This window comes from Bison bison, unplaced genomic scaffold (genome assembly GCF_000754665.1).
Source record: "Bison bison bison isolate TAMUID 2011002044 unplaced genomic scaffold, Bison_UMD1.0 scf7180017864336, whole genome shotgun sequence".
NCBI lineage: Eukaryota > Metazoa > Chordata > Mammalia > Artiodactyla > Bovidae > Bison > Bison bison.
The window spans coordinates 1,201,412-1,221,789 of record NW_011494908.1 but is presented as its reverse complement, the minus strand read 5'-3'; the positions used below and the strand labels follow the sequence as shown (position 1 = coordinate 1,221,789).

The window sequence follows — 20,378 nt, the reverse complement described above, 5'->3', positions numbered from 1 at the left end:
AGGGGGTATATGTCTACCTGTAGCTGATTCGTTCCATTGTACAGCAGAAACTAACACAAAACTGTAAAGTAATTATATTCCAATTTTTAAAAAATGATCATAGCACAGTAACAGTATATAACTTTCAATACCTTTTGAGTATCCACCAATAGTATTAATACACTTGGTTAATTGGAACTGGGTTCCTATGTAAAGCAAGCAGTCTGGCAGGGATAGGACCAATTGTAATGACTTTGGGATAGGACTGGTGGTGGAAGGCAGGCCTTTCATTCATAAACTTTACTATTCTTTACATTTTTAAAGCACAAACTACTTCCATAAATGTGTCAGAACCTCAGTGGCAGAGGTATGAAAAAATATCTACCAAACGAGTTAGTACATCCACTTTACAAAATAGCATAAATCTGAGGCAGAGCTTGGAAAAGACAAGAGCCAGAGACTGGTCTGTCTTCTAATTGAGTCCCCATCCCAACCACCATTCTTCCATATTTCAACTCCATAAATTATGCTGCAAGGGGCAGGCTGACATGGAAAACTACTACCATCTGCTGAGAACGCTGGATGCAGCTATATTAAGATTTCCAAATGTAACTGATGCATATTCCTCCCCTTTCCTAGGATTTTATGACTGATCAGATAACATTAACATACCAAGTAAATACAGAGTATCAACTTGAACTTCCAGTTTCTCTTTTGCACCAACATCTAACAAGTGATTTTTGCATTTACAGCCACACTGGAGTACTTCCTTATATTTTTGTAGCTAGGTTTCAGAACCTAACACCAGAAGACGTGAGTAAACACTGTAAAGGAAAAACATTTCAAAGAGCAATTTGGATTGCTTCTCTTTTCTGGGATCCTTGACAGTAAGACTTGAGAACCAATCATTCTGATTCAGACACTCAAGGACATCAAAAGAGAGCGTGAGACTCACAAAATGATTACAGATTGTAACAGTTATTATATGGATTATCAAAGATTATTAACAATAGCAAAAGAGCTAATATAACTAAGTGAAACCATCTTTAGGCAGTGGTGGTGGTGCAGCCGCTCAGTCGTGTCCAAGTCCTGCGAGCCCTCCAGGCTCCTCCATCCACGGGACTCCCCAGGCAAGGACACTGGAGCGGGCTCCCATTTCCCTCTCCATGGGATCCTCCCAACCCAGGAATCGAACCTGGGTCTTCTGCATTGCAGGCAGACTCTCTACTAACTGAGCCACCAGGGAAGCCCACCTTTAGGCAGAAACTCTCTCAAATGATAATGACAGACAACCTGTCTGTGGTGGGCGGGCGGGGGGTGGGGGACTTCCCAGGTGACTCAGTGGAGGAGACGCGGGCTCCATCTCTGGACTGGGAAGAATTCCTGCCCGGGGAGCTTCACGGCCAGAGGGGCCTGGCAGGCCACAGTCCGCAGGGTCACAGAGAGTCAGGCACGCCTGAAGGGACTGAGCACGCACTCTCTGTGAGGTCAAAGGTCTCTGCCACCCAGGGTCAGTCCCCAGCGTGTCCTCCACATCCAGTGGTGCTGAGACCCCCAGCTGACCCTTGCTAGCAGCTCAGGCCTGGAGTCCACCACCACGGCTGTCCCATGCCGTGGACCGAGCCTTCACCTACTCCAAAGAGGCTAGGAACATCAGGTGTGGAGGAGTTGACCATCTGAGGCTTAAGACAGCTTTGGCCCAGCTTCAGGCCTCTGAGACAGAGACAGAGAAGTGGAGGGAAATAGCTTAAAAGGGTCCAAAAGCAGAGGCCTGTTTAACACCAGTAAAGGTTCTCCCCTGCCCCAAGGGCAAACATACCATCCCAGCTCCTCCTTCCCCTCCTGCGTGAGCCCCAGGCTGACAGGACGCTGGGCTAGCTCCCTGTCCGGAGCAGTATGCAGATGGCCTGATGTGCAGGGGCCAGCTCCCTCCGTGATGGGGTGGGAACAGCCCTAGCGGGGCCTCCGCCCCCATCAGACAGGTGTCCAAGGGGGCTCCTCTCCCAGCTCCAGCCTTCTCACTGTGCTTTGAGAAACAGAAACCCAAGCACTTAAAAGAGCTCTCGTTGCTCTGAGGACAGACCCGAGTCCCCAGCAGAGTCCCCAAACCGGAGCGGCCGTGGGGCTAGCGGGAGGCCCCAGGGTGTCTCAGAAGCAGCTGCATGTTTCGACGAGGGGTGTGTCCACGCTATGTCACTCACCGTGTTCCTCATCTCGGATCATCCAGTAGAAGAGCCTGACCTAGATGGGGCCGCCGACCTCTGCGGGAGAGCCAGCTGTCTCCTGATAGGAAGGACGCTGGATGCGACGATACACTCTCCGCAGGCAGCTCTGTGGTATCCTCTGTGAGCCTACAGGGGCCAGAGCTTCTCTGCTGGACACTAAGCCTGGGCAGGCCCTAGCTACTGGGGACACTGGCCTGGGACACACACCAGTGACAAGAGGGCTCCCGCATGCAGGTAGCTGAAACAGAAGGCGCTGGTCGGGGAGCCAGGACATAGCCAGCAGCCTGTACCCCACTTGCCACTGGGTGTGGACATGCTTGTTCAGGCCAGTGTCAGCAACTTGGTGATGGAAGTGTTTCCTCGGCCACGAGGGTGGGTCCCAGCTCCACCTGATACTTTAGCCAACAGTAGATCTCCAAAGACGATCCTCTCTCTGACCGATAGGAGGGAGAGGCAATGGGAAAAGAACCCAGCAGGAATCCTTGGGGGCTCCTCTGATGACCCTCAAACTCTAGAACCAGCTCAGCTGCATGGGGTGGGGAGCAGGAAATCCCCAAAGAGCGAAAACCGAAAAGCCGGCAGCTGCACAGGTCGGGGAGCTCTCGAACGTTGAGCGGGGAGCCACACAGCCTGGCAGAAAAGATCTCACTCACCCGGGAAGGCAGGATGTGGCAGGGAAAGCCCAGGAGTTCTACCCGAGTGAACCGCGTGAGCAGAGGCCCAGGGACCAGCCAGAGGGGCCCCTCTTACCTCCGCCCCGACGCTGTGTCTGCTCTCAGAGACGTCTCAACTTTTCAGCCACTTTTTGTTGGGATTTTTGTTTCCAGAATCCCAAGCATCCAGATGCTACGGTTCTCACGACCCTGCCACTTATCAGAGGTAACAGTTTGCGTGTATTTTTCTAAATTCTACACAACACACACACGTATTAGGGACAGAGTTTTGCCTTAATCGAGGATCCACCTTGGCATACAGAAAAGCTGTAACTCAAACCTGTTTTTTGAATCCAGCGGAAAGGACCTGTGTGGGGCTTTCTCATGTTTAGAATGTGACTTCAGAGCTAATTTGATTCTTCTTCTCCCGCCCACATTTATTGAACGCTTACTGTCTACCAGGCATGTGCAAGGTGCCAGGAAGCAAAGCTGATTAAGTTGCAGTCCCTGAGCTCAGTTTAAAGCATGTGCTGCAAAAGTCAGTAAATGGAAATATTTCCATTTATTTATTCAGCTTGAAATCAGAGGAAGCAAAGAATTAGAAGGATCTGATTCTTCACTCAAAATAACTGAGACTACGTGCTTGTTGACTTTCCAGTCCTAAGTAAAACAATTTTCTGGGGAAGTTTAATCAAGATTTAGGTTATTTAAAATTAAAAGTTAATTTGGAAACTTACCCTCCAGACACTCTCTGATGTACACAGGGACGTGCATGTATAGGAGGTCATTGCCATGGAAACGGTGGTGACTGGTAAGGTTTATTTATATTATAAATATAACAGGACACACGATTCTGCCTACTGCTGAGCTTTAGCTAAGGTCATTTAAGGAGGTGGGAGGTTTTAAGAATGGGATACTCCCCCAGCACCCACTTTGCTATTCCCCAGCCCCCCAGGGGTTTTGCTCCCTGAGTCCTCGTGATCGATGGGCCTCAGAGGCCTCAGTGCGGCCGGTGTGCCCCGGAGCCCAGCTCAGCGTGGAAGGTACAGGTCATGCTACTGAGATGCTGCCCAAAGGGTCTGATCGAGGCAGTCTAGCAAAACGTTCCTCTCCAGCAAAGCAACGTTTTGTCCCCAATGCAAGTGTTAGCTGTTGAGTCATGTCTGACTCTTTGTGACCCATGGACTGTGGCCCACCAGGCTCCTCTGTCCATGGTATTCCTTAGGCAAGAATACTGGAGTGGGTGGTCATTCCCTTCTCCAGGGGATCTTCCCGACCCAGGGATCGAACCCACGTCTCCTGCATTGCAGAGAGATTCTTTACCATCTGGGCCACCCAGGGAAGCCCCTGTCCCCACTGGCACGTTGTAAAAACTGAGCTGAGGCCTGTGAGGCAGCGGGCAGCGCAGGCTAAGAGAGCAGCGGAAAAGGCTCCGCGTCCTCTCTGACCTTGTTCCATGAGGCCTCACCGTGATGCCTGCCTGCACCTCGAGATGCTTCAAAGGCACAGATTTTAAGCCAACGTGCTGTTGATTAATTTCACTGCCTTCTCAGTCCCTTATGGATGGCAATTCAGGGGAATCTGATGTAAATCCTAACTCAGATTCAGACTTTTCAGCACACACCAAATGCAGCCAACTGCTAGAAAAAGGAGTCTGGGCGGGGCCTGGGGGCGTCGCTGCAGGTGCTGCTCAGTGGCGTGTCACCTTTCCCCGCAGAGATGACCAGCTTTATCCATGCTGACCTAGAAGGTTCTGACTAAACATGACTAAAAGGTAACTTAAAAAAAAAATCAGAAAGAAATGACAATCTACTCCAGAATTCTTGCCTGGAAAGTTCCATGGATGGAGGAGCCTGGTGGACTACAGTTCATGGGGTCTCAAAGAGCTGGACACGACTGAGCGACTAACACTTTCACTTTTCTTTCAACTCTTACATCAGTGTAAAATGAACATTTAACATGTGTTCATTTTATTTAACTCTTAAGAGATGCTATACTGGTTCAAAGGATAACAAGACAACACACATATAGATAAGAAATACTGAAGTGAAGTTGCAAACGGGCCAAAAAAATTGGCTGTCCCATGGGAGAGAGGGACAGAACTCACTCTAAGCCCACAGACAGGAACTGTGTGCGATGCGAACAGGTCGCGTTTACGGCTTACAGTTGTGGAACAGCTCGGAGGGAATGAAAGCTGGGATCCGATTACTCGGGTGCACAGTCTAAGGACAGTTCTCCAGCGAAGGACAGTTTTTCCCTTACAGAACCCAGGATGTCGGTTTAGAAGAAATCATGGGAGAAAAGGGGATTAAGTGGAGTTTGCTGACAGCTCTGGACGAAAGGAGCCTCTAGAACAAGAAGACAGGCTGGTAGTCAGGGTGAACTTGGGCTTGAGTTCCGAAGCGCTCCTGTTTTCCTCTGTGAACGGTGACCTAAGAGGATCACTACGCATGCGGATATGTGCGTGGCTGCGTGTGTACATAGGTGACGAGAGGGCAGCGTCACAAGGGGGAGCCTTTCTCTGTCACGAACTCTTTGTCTGACCCCTGGGTTGTAAAGAAGCAGGGCCATTACTGAAAGACACCCTATGTAAGGTTTTCATTTTATATGAAAGTGAAAGCCACTCAGTCGCGTCCGACTCTTTGCGTCCCCATGGCCTACAAAGTCCACAGAATTCTCTAGGCCAGAATACTGGAGTGGGTAGCCTTTCCCTTCTCCCGGGGATCTTCCCAATCCAGGGATCAAACCCAGGTCTCCTGCATTGCAGGTGGATTCTTTACCAGCTGAGTTACTAGGGAAAGACACCCTAGCTCTGCTTTATAAAATGTTGCCTTTGCATCTGGGTCTTCATGAAAAAAGCTATACTGATTTAATAGCTCAGAACCTTCCAGTCTGTTCATGCAGAAGTGAGTCAAGGCAGGCATACAGTTGAGAGAGCAAGGCTGAGCGGAGCATCCCCCCTGTCCTCGGCCTCTGGCTTCAGTGACCCTGTGATGCATCCAGCACCCTGAGCCCATGCAGGAGGGGGCTGGCGGTTCATTTACTCCAGACGTGGGTGATGGAGCTCATTAGAGATTCTGCTTTTCCCTGCAGGTAGGGCTCACCCTGGACGCCAGTGTCCACAGGCACTTTTGAGCCGCGCACGGAAAAGGCGGCACAGACACTTCAACCTGGCGCTCTCACGGGAAGCTCAGAGCGGTGGGCTTTTCCTGCTTTGCCTGAGATCGCACATCAGCGCAGTGAGGGGTCAGGCCCCAAAGTCCTCGCTGCACCCTCCCCACCATTCACACGGCCTCTGCTCCTCACGGCCACAGAGGGCCCGGGACACCCATCTGTGCGGTGAGTCACACCTGGCCAGAGGTATGACTGACAGAGGATGCACTTGCCCATTTTAATAACAATAACGTACTTACAGGGCTGACAACACACTGTGGAGTGTAGTTCTGATTGGCCGGATGTTAATAGACCACAGAATCCCTAATTTCTGCCTTTTCCCCTGCAATTCCCTGTGCTTCCAGTGGTTATTGAAATCTATGTATGTTAAAACGTATAGATCTAGACAACACAGAGTCGTTTTTAGGGTTAATAAAGACTGAATTATAGTGAAAGACTGTATAATAGAGAAAAAACACACCTTTTCAGCATTACATCTGTCCACGTGTTGCTTTTCCTCCAAGGACAAAAGTGCACCTTCTCCCTCGGGCCTTTTCTGAAAGAGCCCTGCAGTGCGCTGCCAGCCACAGGCCCGCACCCCTGGGACTTGCCCATGCCAGTGGGCTCACACAGCAGCTGGGCGGGGGTGGGGGGGCCTGCAGAGGCTTCCGGGGAGAGCACCTCAGTGTGATGGCTCATTCTGTGCATCCTGGCAGGGCGGGGGACGCCCAGCAGGCTGAGGGACGTGACTTCTGGGTGTGTCTGGGAGGGTGTCCCCAGACCTTCTGATACTTTGGGGGCCTAAGCAGAACAAACAGGCAAAGGGAGGGTGCGGCTGCTCCCTGCACTGTGCCGGGCCTCGGCGCCCCTGCGAGGGCGCGGCTGTTCCCTGCGCTGTGCCGGGCCGTCCATGCTCCTGGGTCCAGCCTGGGACTGGGTTGAATATCCTGACCCTCCATCTGTCTGCTCTGAGTGTCGACATGTGCATCTGTCTGTCCTGCCGGCTCTGCCTCTACAGGACCTGTGCACACGGCTGAGGGGCGGAGGAGGAGCGGGGTGGGCCGGGCAGAGAAAGGATGCCCGCCAGAGAGACCCGTCAGGTGGGAGGGCGAGCCGGTGCGCTCTGCCTCTGTATTTGTCAACAATAAGAAGAAGGTGAAATCACAGTTGAAATAGCTGAGGATGCCCACTGCAGAAGGGGCGGCTCCAGGGGGCACACACGGCGCCAGGCCCCGTGTCAGGGTCCAGGAAGGGGCTGAGCCGGCGGGGGTCCCTAGGTGGGGCGGCTGGGCTGAGGACAGGTGCCTGGGTGCTGAGCCCAGAGCTGTTCAGGGGAGGGGACGGCAGAGCCCGACAGTGGGTGCTTCCGCTCCGCGCTGTGCCCTCTGGCTGGTGGCGCCATCTCAGAGGACGGCAGAACTGGGCACCAGAAAGGATCCTGGAGACCCTCTCAGCCACGGCTTGCCTCGCCTCCTGTGGGTGAGGAAACCGAGGCCCCGGGGACCCGGGTCCTCATCTGAAGCCAGAGCAGAGCTTTCCCATGCGCCGAGGTGCAGAGCCCACTGACCACCCACCCCAACCCACAGTGAGCTCCCCTGACCGATGGCTGGGGCGCCAGTGCCCACACCTCTCCTCTGCTGGTCTGTTCATGAGTCCATCTGACAATTCGCGCATCTGTCAGGCTAATGAGCAAAGACACACACATGGAAGGACACGGTGTTTGCTCCCACAGGATGTCCTAGAAACTCCAGCAGGACACGGCACGCCACCCCATGGGATGGGATGAGAGCCGGGCAGGTTTCATGGCGGCAGCGTGTGACTTGGAGGTAGTGGGATGGCGCGTGCTTGCACGAAGCGCTTGGGATCACTGGGGTGATCTGTGTGGGAGCAGGCATCCACAGCAACAGAAGCTGGCTTTTAAAAGTCTGTACGAAGGCAGTGAGGCTGGGTAAGCAGGCACAGATGGGTCAGGATTCTACAGCATGACATCAAGTTAGGGGAGCTATGAGAGCCGCGAGCAGAGAGGTCGTGGACTCCAGATGTCAGAAGACCATGCTGCAGACAGTGTGGAGGGGCTGAGACCAGGACAGGAGACTCCGAGGAAAGGACCGCAAGAATTCCAGCAAGAAACGAAGGAGGGCGGGGGCGGGGAGGGCCTGGACTCCAGAGGCGACGACGGCGCAACCCAACGGGAGTCCCGTTCCGTCACAAGCTGCCTGGTCCGGGGTAGGGGTAAGAGACCACACTCGACTGTAAGAAAGGCGGGCTGCTGAGGTTTCAGAGGTTCCGGTAAACAGTGCCTCTCCCCCTGGTTTCAGTAGCAGCTGTCCAATGGAGGAGAGCAAAACCACTTCCATCGTGCATCCAGCCGCCTGGATGCAGACCTGCGGCCCTGTGAGTTTCCAGTCCTGCGCGGTGATGGGGGAGGAGGCACCCACAAGGCCACAGCTGGCCTGGAGCCCGGGAGGGCGCCTGTTCCCCAATGGACACCCCCGGTGTGCCCGGCTCTCTCGGGGAGGGGTGGGCACGTGTCTCCAGCAGGGGCCTCGTATCCTGCAGGCCAAAGGCCTGGGTGACACCCCGCTCTAGAGGAGCCAGCTCAGGAAACAGAGCCCCGTGCTGCCTCAGAGGAGAGACAGGGGACCCCAAGGTGACTGGGGAAATGAGGCCGAGTTAGGAGGGTCACCTTCTACAACTGTCAGAGCCTGTACCTGACCACAGGAGATGTGCCAACCCCATCCCAGGTGAAGTGAGCTGGCTGGAGAGAGAGAACAGCGTCTGCGGTCCTGGGGGTTTCTTAAAGAGCTAAAGAAACAAACAGGACACACACACCTTAATTCTGATATCTGCCTGAAAACCATAGGAAGACAATAATGACCCTTCAAGCTCTGCGTAAATCCCCACAGTTTTTAATGGAGAAACTGTCCTTGCTTCTCTCTGCAGTTTCTGGACCCTGTCCTGAGGTTAGCACTTCCTGTCAGTTCTGAGCATTTAATTTTCAGGCTCCCTGTCGCCTCCGTGACCTCTCCTGTGCCCTTGGGTCCTGGGACCCCTTTTCTCGGCGCACCTGTCCACTCCTGGCCACAGACCCCCCTCCGTCCACGCTCGTGCTGCCCACCCGCCTGTCCTGGCGCCCCCCACCTGGCGCCTACAGCTTCTCACTCACGGTCACCCCGCGGCACCCTCTGCCCTCCGGGATGGCCTTACCATTCACGGGCAGTGGCTGTGCTTATCCCGAGATAATCTGGCCCTGTCTCTACCTGGCCAGCCCCCCAGGAACCAGCCCCTGGGGGCAGCAGCCCACCGATGTGCCCCTCCCTCTCTCCCCTCTCTGCTCTCACGCTCGGTCCTGCGGCCCAGATGCGCTGCCATGAAGGACCACGCGCGCCCCCAGAGCCCGGCGCCTGCTCCCGGGGTCTGCTCGCTGCACCTGCCCTCCCTGGCCTCCGTCTTGCCGCGTTTCTCGGTGTCCCCCACACAAGCCCGGCCACATCCACACTGGTGCCTCCGTCCTCACGAGCGCCCTGCTCCCTGCTGCTTCTCCTCTCCCAGCAGCCTCATCAGGGCCGAGAGGACCCTGCCCTGTGGAGGCCTGAGGTTTTGACGGACCCTGAGCTAGCAGGCTTATAAACAGCAGCCAACCACACACCGTGCGCCCTGATCCCAGAGGCCGGGGAACATTGGAGCACAGAAGACTTATGGTACGTGATCAGAGAGGGTTCTACCCGACACTGAGAACACAGTTTGAAAGTGTTAAGGAAAAGTGAAAAGTCATGGACAAAGACACCTAAGTGTAACGAACGGTTTCTTTGTCTAGGTTCGCCCTGGCTGCTGCTGCTGCTGCTAAATCACTTCAGTCGTGTCCAACTCTGTGAGACCCCGTAGATGGCAGCCCACCAGGCTCCACCGTCCCTGGGATTAGTGGTCCCCAAACACTGACGCAGAGCGCAGAGCTGCCCCTGTCAGAGGGAGTCTCCTGCAGGGTCTCCTATATAGTTATTCTACCCTGTAATACACCTGTTTGGTTTACTGTTAACATGTTTTAAATTACTTCTCACTGAGCAAACATAACACGCACGGGACAGACCGGGCTCCGAGCTCTGTGTAAGAAGCACAGTTGCACAAACATCTAAAAGAAGTGCATTTTCTCAAAGCTGCTCGCGTTCACAGGGAAACACTCCTACGCGGAAACGATGACTGGAGCCCAGCTTCCTCATCTGACTGGTAAGCAGGGCAAGGCAGGTGCACGAGGCCACATGGGAGGAGAGCGGATGGGTGAAGAACAGAGCCCAGGACTCCAGCTCCCAGGTCCCCACTGGGTGATGCTGGGCCAGTGGGTGATGGACGAAGGCGACGGTGGTTAAAACCAGGATGCGCGCCCCTGAGCTGTGGCTTGTGCCGAGCGGGTGATTCCCGGGGGGCGGTGCACAGGAGCCCATAGCTGTGGGGTGAACGGTTCATAACAACAGTGTCTGACAGAGGACACCTCCTCCTTCTGGGTTCTCAGCGCCTCTCCACATGTGGCGGCGTCCCCTCCCAGCTCTGAACACCGTGCTGTGGCCCGGGCCCCGTCACCCGCGGGGCTCTCCCTCAGCCTGGCCCCTTCCCTCCGGGCCCGAGGTCCTGAGCACAGCTCGCGGCCCAGGTGCCCAGCGGCTCCCCGCTGCCCTCTCTGCGCACCTGCCCTGGGCTCCGGGACCAGCGCCGCCCCGCTCACTCCGCTCGGGTACGTGGGGTGCTCAGCACATCTAAACTCCATTCTTCGCCCCAGCCACGTCCTACTAAGTAACAGCTAACGGTTACTCAGAGCCTACTGTGCGTGGCCCTTCTGAACCCAGGAGGTGAATTACCTTGTTGCATCCTTGAAATGAGCTTATGGAAGAGAGACTGTCACTGTTTCCAGCTCACGGAAGAAAATAAAGCAGAGAGAAGGAACAAGGTCACAGAATGAGGATGTGAAGGGACCCTGGAGTCTGACCCAGGCAAGCGACATTCTGGGTACTCACACCCTGATGCTTTCAGAGTCTCTCTCCTCCCCTTCCCTTCATGACGCCTGGGGGCCAGATCTCACTCCCAGCCGCATCGCCACCCCAGCAGGGCTTTGGGAGGTTCTGTTCCGGGGGACTCAAGCGGCTCAGACTGGGTCAGGCGTGTAGTGTCCTCATCACTCACAGAGTTTCCTTTTTTAAAATGGAGGTGTTAAATGCATGCAGTTCAGTGCACAAAGTGCACTAACCTTAAGTCCCAGCCCAAGTTTTGACACACTCATTCACCTGTGTAACCACGGCCACCGAGGTGGTGACGGTCTCCAGGCGCCAGGACAGCTCGCCTGTCTGTCCCCCCAACCCCAGAGACCCACCACCACCCTCAGCACTGACGTGACCACTGTCCTGAGCTTTGTCATCACCAACGCCTCCTGTCTGCACCTCAAGTACGACGACGGAGGCGCATACTCTGTTTTCTGGCTCCTTTTGCTTACCATGCGCACGCGCGCGCACACACACACACACCCCCCCCTTCAGTGGCTTCCCATTACTTGGAACAAAACCAGAACTCCCCACATTCTTTCCATGGATCAGCCGCCACTTCTAAGTGCAGCCAAATCCCCCCTCCCCTCACTCCCCATCTCTGGTTCGCCACACTAGTCTCCTGCCAGCCTCCTTCTGCCCGCAGGGCCTTTCACATGCTGCTGTGGTATAAGTGTTTTATAAACGCTAACTTTTAGTAGACATACAGATGACCGACAGTCACATGATAAGATACTCAACACTGATAATTATTAGAAAAATGCAAATTAAAAATACAATGATGTATCACCTCACACTGGTCACAACAGCCATTATTGAAAAGTCTAATGAATCGTAAATGCTGGAGAGGGTGTGAAGCAAAGGAAACTCTCCTACAGTGTTGGTGGGAAGGTAAATTGGTGCAACCACTATGGAGAACAGTATGGAAACAGTTCCTTAAAAAACTAAAAATAGAATTACCATATGATCCTGCAATCCCACTCCTGGGCATATATCCGGAGAAGACCATACTTTGAAAAGACACACGTATCTCAGTGTTCCTTGCAGCACTATTTACAGTAGCCAAGACATGGAAGCAACCTAAATGTCCATCAACAGATGAATGGATAAAGATGCGGTACACACACACAACGGAATATTACTCAGCCATAAAAAGAATGAAGTAATGCACTTGCACCAACATGGGTGGACTCAGAGATCACACTAAGTGAAGTCAGACAGAGAAGGTCAAATATCGCACGACAGCACTTACACGCAGAACCATGGGGTTCTCCAGGCAAGAATACTAGAGTGGGTTGCCATGCCCTCCTCCAGGGGATCTTCCTGACCCAGAGACTGAACCTGCGTCTCTTATGTCTCCTGCATTGGAAGGCGGGTTCTTTACCACTAGTGCCACCTGGGAAGCAACCCCCTCTCCACCCCCAAATGATAAAAATGCACTTATTTACAGAACAGAAAAGACCCACAAACATAGAAAACAAACTTATGGTTAGCAAAGGGGACAGTAGGGGTGGGAGGGCTTTAAATTAGGAGTTTGGAATTAACATATACACACTGCTATCTATAAAGCAAACAACAAGGGCCTACTGTGCAGCACAGGGAACTATACTCGATATCTTATAATAACCCATGATTAGAAAAGAATCTGAAAGAAGAATGGACAGATGTCCATGCACAACTGAATAACCCTGCTATACACCCGAAACTAACACAACATTGTAAACCAACTGTAGTAAAAAGTAATACTCTCAATCCTCATAAAAACTGAACGAGGCAGCTGCTATATTATTCTCCCGTTTGATATGAGAGACTGATGGCGTGGAAAGGAAGTAGGCTGCTGGAGGTCAGGAAGCTAACGGCTGCAGGTTTGGTGGGAGCTTCGCCGGCCCTGGGGCTGCACTGCTTCCCGAGCTCCCGCGGGGCCGCGCACGCCCCCCCCCCCAGGCACGGAGCCTGGCCATAGGGCTCTCAGCACAGCTGCAGGGCTGAGCAAGCGTCAGCTCTTCCTTTCAAAGGACACACACCTTAGAGCTTTCTGGAGGCCATGCACGAGTATGTACATGTACATGTGTATCTGTGTGCGTGTCAGAGGATGAGATGGCTGGACAGCACCACCAAGGCGACAAACATGACCTTGGGCAGACTCCGCGGGAGACGGTAGGGAACAGAGACGCCTGGCGTGCGACAGTCCATGGGGTCCCAAGGAGCTGGACAAACTGGGCGACTGAACAACAGCACAGCACAGCACAGCACAGTGTCCACTACTCAGTCGTGTCTGACTCTTTGTGATCCCACAGACTGTAGCCCACCAGGCTCCTCTGTCCATGGGATTCTCCAGGCAAGAACACTGGAATGGGTTGCCATTCCCTTCTCCAGGGGATCTTCCTGACTCAGGGATCCAACCCAGGTTCCCAGGTTCCCCACGTTATGGGCAGATTCATTACCTCTGAGCCACCAGGGAAGCATGTATATATATTTTGTTTTTTTCTCTTCTGAGGATCCATTCCCTGACCAGGGATCAAATCCTGGCCCCCTGCATTAGGAGTGCAAGGTGTTAAGACACTGAACCACCAAGGAAGTCCCTATATGTATTTATAATGTTGTGTTGACCACAACAAACTCTGGAAAATGCTTAAAGAGATGGGAATATCAGACTACCTTACCTGCCTCCTGAGAAATCTGTATGCAGGTCAGGAAGCAACAGTTAGAACTGGACATGCCACAACAGACTGGTTCCAAATAGGAAAAGGCGTACCTCAAGGTTGTATATTGTCACCCTGCTTATTTAACTTATATGCAGAGTACATCATGAGAAACGCTGGGCTGGAAGAGGCACAAGCTGGAATCAAGACTGCCAGGAGAAATATCAATAACCTCAGATATGCAGATGACACCACCCTTATGGCAGAAAGCGAAGAACTAAAAAAGCCTCTTGATGAAAGCGAAAGAGGAGAGTGGAAAAGTTGGCTTAAAGGTCAACATTCAGAAAACTAAGATCATGGCATCTGGTCCCATCACTTCATGGCAAATAGATGGGGAAACAGTGGAAACAGTGTCAGACTTTATTTTGGGGGGCTCTAAAAATCACTGCAGATGGTGATTGCAGCCATGAAATTAAAAGACGCTTACTCCTTGGAAGAAAGTTACGACCAACCTAGATGGCATATTAAAAAGCAGACACATTACTTTGCCAACAAAGGTCTGTCTAGTCAAAGCTATGGTCTTTCCAGTAGGCATGTATGGATATGACAGATAAAGAAGGCTGAGTTTGAAGAATTGGTGCTTTTGAACTATAGTGTTGGAGAAGACTCTTGAAAGTCTCTTGGACTGCAAGGAGATCTAACCAGTCCATCCTAAAGGAAATCAGTCCTGGGTGTTCATTGGAAGGACTGATGTTGAAGCTGAAGCTCCAATACTTTGACCACCTGATGGGAAGAGCTGACGCATTTGAAAAGACCCTGATGCTGGGAAAGACTGAAGGCGGGAGGAGAAGGGGATGACAGGATGAGACGGTTGGATGGCCTCACCGACTCAATGGACATGAGTTTGAGTAAGTTCTGGGAGCTGGTGATAGACAGGGAGGCCTGGTGTGCTGCAGTCCATGGGGTTGCAAAGAGTTGGACACGACTGAGTGACTGAACTGATAATGTTGCGGTGGAAAAAGTTGTTTTTTTTGTGAGATGCAGCAGCTCTGTTACTGACTTAGCTCTACGTGCTCCTCCCCAGCCTCTGTTCCATGCATCTGAGGCCATCTAGTGTAGCACCATCTGTGATATAAACCATCTTCCAGCAGCCCCTGTTACCGTCCCAGTCACTCAGTCTCCAAACTTCAGGAAGACTTTTGGCTTCTCTACCTGCAACGACTGCCTCGTCACCTCCCTGCACGGTTCGCGTCCCCAGGGCCAGCGCAGTCTGGGCTCTGGGGAGAACCTGGGTTTAGGGTCAGCTGTCACTGAGTGTGAGCGGCCTTGCAGGAGCCCCCATGTCTCTGAGTCTCTGTGTCTACAAGCTTAAATAATCATCACGCCTGCTTGGCAGAGAGGCTAGAAGGCAGAGCGAAGGTCGGCGCAGCACCTGGGCTCCCTGGGAGCTGCTGATGCATCAATGCTCGGTGGGGACCCTGCCTCCTCTCGCCACACCAGCACCGGCGGCAGGACACCTAGGGGTCTGGTGGGCCTAAGCAGCTGACTAGGGGTCCTGGCTGTGGAGTGGGGAGGTGGCAGTTGTTAAAATTAACAGGTGAGATATTAACTAATAATCGCCATTTGCTGAGCATTTGCATACAACACACTTGCTTAAGTATTCCAGCTGTGTTCCAGGAAGCACCCCCTTTAGCTGCTACAAAAGTCCCAAGAGGCAGAGCCTATCCCCCGGCCCATTCCACAGCTGGGAAATTGCGGGGTCCTGCGGACTGTGGCCAGGGTGCTGGGTAGGAACATGGAGAGATGGACACTCAAGACAGGTGTGTCCCAACACAGACCGAGCCTGCACCCTGCCTTCAGCAACCCGCCTACACCACCCAGGGAGGGCCAGCACCTCTGGAGCCGTGGGAGTAACTGCAGCTGCACAGCATCCAGTCCTGGTGACAGACAGTATCTGCGGATACTTGGGTCTTCTAGAACCGTCCTTCTCTGTCGTAGTCTGACTCCTAACATTCCCCGAGTCCAGCTGGGAGCTTGATTTCCTCACTAAGGTGGGACTGGGTTTCCGGAGGACTGCTGGAACCCAGCCCCACTCCTGTGGCCTTGGGGCCCCTCTCTCCTGCGCTTCCTGCCATCGTACACGGGCCTGAGAGACCCACACAACGTAATGTAACTAATAGAGTAAAATACAATTTCTTTCGGACTAAGGATTCTTCTACTAGGTGATGTTGGCTAGCTATTAATATAAGGGGCAGTAGTCATGTAGTTAAAATTAGCAGTGGCGTTGACAGGGAGTTGGAGGAGAAATCTAACAAGTTGAGGCTGCTGTCCTTAAACTGATCAAGGAGGAGCAGGCTTGTGAAGCTGTTTAGTAAGCTGAGTAGCAGCTTGATCCAGATTGGGCTATTTTTTGATAATCAGGTTAGGGGTGTTAGCATGACTGTTAGAATAGTAATTTTTAGTGTTGGAGTAGGCTCAGGTTTTGTATGTAGTCACTGCCGTAAGTGCAGACAGTCTGAGTGCTCAGGGCAGGGACACCAGGAGGGGACAGAGCCTGTTCCCCGGGAGGATGGCGGCGCCCCTGGGTTAACACCTGGAGTCCTTCAGGAACCCCTCACAGCCCAACGGGATCAGTGCATAGTGGAGAACGCAGTCCTCACTGGAGGGGCGGGCTGTCACAGGGGCGGGAGCCCTCACGGGAGGAGGGGAGTCCACATGGGACCAACGGGAGTTGCCACCCCGGGGGCAGTGGCTGCCCGGCTCTGGCTCCGGGGCGGGAGCAGCTCTCCCTGTGGGAAGAGAAAGCCTGGGGGTACGTCACCCCCACCCCTGCACGGATTTAGGAGGAGTGGAAGCAGCCGGCTTTTAACAGTCTGACAATGGGGAGATCAGAGCGTAACCAGGCAAGGAAACTCTGCAGACCAGTGAAAAGGGTGTGAATGATTTCAGAGATCCTTATGGTTCTTGGCAGAAAAAGGCTCAGGCAGAAACATGTGTTGTCAGGCACGGGGTATGGTTTCCATAAACCTCCACTGGTTTAAAAATTTTTTAAAAATTATTTTCTATGCTTTTCCAGCTTTATTGGGAGATAATTGATTTGCAATCAGCACTGGTTTTATCACTATAATGACTTAAAATGCTTCAGAAATACACATTGAAAGAGATTCCAAAGAATGTATCCAAAAAAAAGGAGAAAAAGAGAGAGAGACTGATAAGGGTAGAGGAGAGGCATGTAAAGCAACCCTCGGTGTGGGCACACCTGGCCCTGAACCTCAGGTGACAGCTCTCCATAGTGAAACTTCCAGGAAACAGAAAATCTGCAAGGACGAAAGGAAGGCCGAAGGGTCCACTTTCCTAAGACATTTCCCTCCAATCCTTTTATGCAGACAGTGCCTGAGGAGAATCACCTGGCTTGGCTTTCCCCAAAGTCACCCATGAGCGTGCCTTCCTGTCTTCTCCTCACGACAAACCACAGTGTGAGCAAAGGCAGAAGGCATTTTCCCTTTACTTTTGCTGAATTAAGACGACAGACGTTGGAGCTTGGCGTGCGCCAAACTTGGATTTTTTTGAAAGCGTCGTTTGAGTTTTAAAAGCTACATAAGTGATGGGAACAAAATTGTCTAGGGAATCCACAAATAACTTTTTAAAAAGTCATAAATCTGGATTTCATGCCTCATAGTTTTCAACAACTGCAAGAAATAGGTCAAAGCCTGGGACACGGTGGGTTCTTTTCCTCCCGTGTCTGAGGGCTGGCTCTGCAGGCTCCAGTGGGAACCACGTCAGCGTTCCAGCCGCACTTGGTCCTGAATCACTTTTCATTGCTTCTAGCACTCACTTTCTCCGCCCCCCGCCCCAAAATCGTGATCAAATACACATGGAAATAACTTCTTGGCTGTACAGAACTGTTTTATTTGATCCTTTAAAAACTGTCAGGTAGTTGGCAAGAAATTTGCAAACGTATAAAAACACTAGAGCAAATCCACAGTGTAATTTAAAGTTGGGGGTCCTTGGCAAAATTTTGGAAAGAGCTGAAAAACCAAGCCCCAGGCAGGGCTCTGTACTCTTGATTGTCTGGAGCCAGTCCTCCTCAGGCTGTGGGTCCACTTCACCTGGGAAGCTTTAAAATAATGCTGCCAGGACCCACCTCACAGTGGGCAGGTCGGAGCCTCTGGGGGTTGGAGGCCTTCGTGTTAGGAGTTTTAGAGCCCCCTGGGTGATTCTGGTGGGCTGCTTGGCTGAGAAAGGATTGCAACCCTGGTTCTTGAACTGGCCAGCATCCTGAGGCCACCTGGGCGACTTTTACAGTTTTAAAAATACCAGCGCCAGGATCCCCTTCCAGGCAATCTGATTTAATTAAAGGGTTGTGGCCTGGCTGCGTGCATACTAAGTTGCTTCAGTTGTGTCTGACTCTGTGAGACCCCAAGGACTTGTAGCCCGCCAGGCTCCTCTGTCCATGGGATTCTCCAGGCAAGAACACTGGAGTGGACTGCCATGGCCTACTCCAGGGAACCTTCCCAACCCAGGGATCAAACCCACGTATTTTAATGTCTCCTGCACTGGCAGGCACGTTCTTTACCACCAGCGTCACCTGGGTGGCCTGGGGAGCAGGAGTTAAAAGTCAGAAAGTCCCCCCAGGTGATCCTAAAGAGTGAGAACCACGGGATTAATAATCCAAGAGGCTCTGAAGGGACAGCGGGACAGGTTTCATGCTGGACAGGCCTGTGTGCAGCTACAGTGACCTCGGGCTGAAAAGATCTGCAGGAAGCACCGGGCAAGAGGGCACTGGTTGCCCTGCCCTGATCCAGCACCCAGAGAAGAATAAAATGTGGTCCATGACTCAAAAAGCTTGAAGGGGGAAAAAACTCGATGCAACTACAATTCTGAAGCAAATCTGTGCCCACTCGAGGATGAGTCTCCTGGTGCAGGCCTCTGTCCTCCGCTCTCTGGGTGGTCCTCAGGGTGTCCCCAACCCTTCTCTCCCACGCACCACCGCCCCTGGAGTCGGGATCGCCCTCTGCTGGCAGCGGTGATGGTAGGGTCTGGGTGTGTCCCAACCTGGCAGGTGGGCCAGCCCGCACCTCCCGGGGCGACCTGACCAGCGTCCGCCTGTCTGGCCGTCCTCACCCTCAGCCCAGCCCCCCGGTCTCCAGCAGCCTCTCCTGGGCGGACGGCTGCTCTCCCACCAAGCGTACCCTGGACAGGACCCAGCCTGGGGACATGGGCCTCCTGGTTTCCCATGGCTGCTGATCCTTTTTTAGGTTTTGTTTCAGTCTCCACGTTTTCTCCCCGCCGAGGTGGCTCCTTCCAGATTGCAGCTCAGCGTGGCGGGAGAAGAGGCGTCTCCCTCTGCCTCCTCCCTGGGGTTGACCATCACTGGCCGTGTGACTGGGGGTGGCCCCCTGACTAGGGCATAAATTGCATTTAACAGAGGATGGCCATGACTCCTAATGTAGGTCCGCTGTTTTCATGAAGCTTTTATTCAAAGCCATATTTGGACTGAAACTTATAAAAATGACCTATTGTGAATTTTATTTTTAGGTCAGTTTATAATCCACTATTCGTTTTGAGTTCACTTGAAAACCCACTACTGTGAATTTTCAGGTTTGAGTTGAGACGGATTACATTTGCTTCCTCAGAAGGTCCTCTCTGCCTCTTTGAGGGCTGCTAGATGTTTTGTTTTATTCTATATAGAGGTAAGTGAAACAACTTTGTTGCCTGCAGGTTTCAAAATTTTATCTTTCCTTATGCTTCCCAGGTGGCTCCGTCTGCTAACGCAGGAGACTTGGGTTCAATCCCTGGGAAGATCCCCTGGAGGAGGGCATGGCAACCCACTCCAGTATTCTCGCCTGGGGAATCCCATGGACAGAGGAGCCTGGTGGACGACAGTCCACGGGGTCACACAGAGTCAGATGTGACCGAGCAACTAAACAGCAGCAAACAACAGTGTGCTTTCCATCAGGCATGTTCTGCAAAGGAGGAGGGAAGACAGCCGTCTGCAAGGTCTCGTAGTGCTACCAGATTTAGCAATTTGTGGGCTCCCTACAGGCGCCACCAACTTACCAAATGTTTAAAACCATGTTTATATATTTTTTTCTATGAAAATAAAATTTACCAAACTGGTGTTTTGTTTTTACAAAGCAAATTAACATTTTTTATTTTATGAAAAAAAACTTTCCAAAGCTGAAAAGTGAAGTGCAACTTCTCTGCATCTTTCGAATGAAGGCACCAGCCAGTGGCCACGGATCCCATCCCTTCCCAGCCTCGACCCAGAGGGCAGAGCGTCCCTTCAGAGGCCCGCACGTGTTGTCCCGCTGCTCAAAGCGCATGAAGCGTGTCTCAGAAGACACTGGTGGTTTGCAGCATCACGTCGGGGTTTCAGCATTGTTCACATCCATGATTTATTTGCTGCTGAGTCTTTGGTCAGAAATGCAGCCCTGGCCGTAATGTCTTCCTGATGATCCTCCCTGCGTGGTTTCTGGGAACAAGAGTCACAGAGAGGGGCCAGGGACCCCCGTGTCCTTAGGTTTTAAAACCATTACCCCTGAGCAAAACCAGTTCTCCTTCAATGGACGTGACACCCCAAGGGAGGAGCAGCCCAGGGCGGGGGCAGAGAAGAGCATCTGACAAGCTCACAGCAAGGAAAGATCCCTTCAGGATGTCAGCAGCAGGAAAAGGGGATAAAAAAGGTCCCGAATGTGA

General features: G+C 52.6%; 1 protein-coding gene and 1 non-coding gene across 5 annotated transcripts in view; both read right to left on the bottom strand.

The window, feature by feature from the left end:
* The window catches only part of MCPH1 (microcephalin 1), a 240,396-nt gene that overhangs the window by 14,716 nt on the left and 205,302 nt on the right, over window positions 1-20,378 (bottom strand). The gene's annotated exons all lie outside the window — the stretch shown is intronic.
* On the bottom strand, window positions 1,154-1,225 carry TRNAC-GCA. Its single transcript has one exon. It is a non-coding gene; the product is annotated as a tRNA-Cys (tRNA).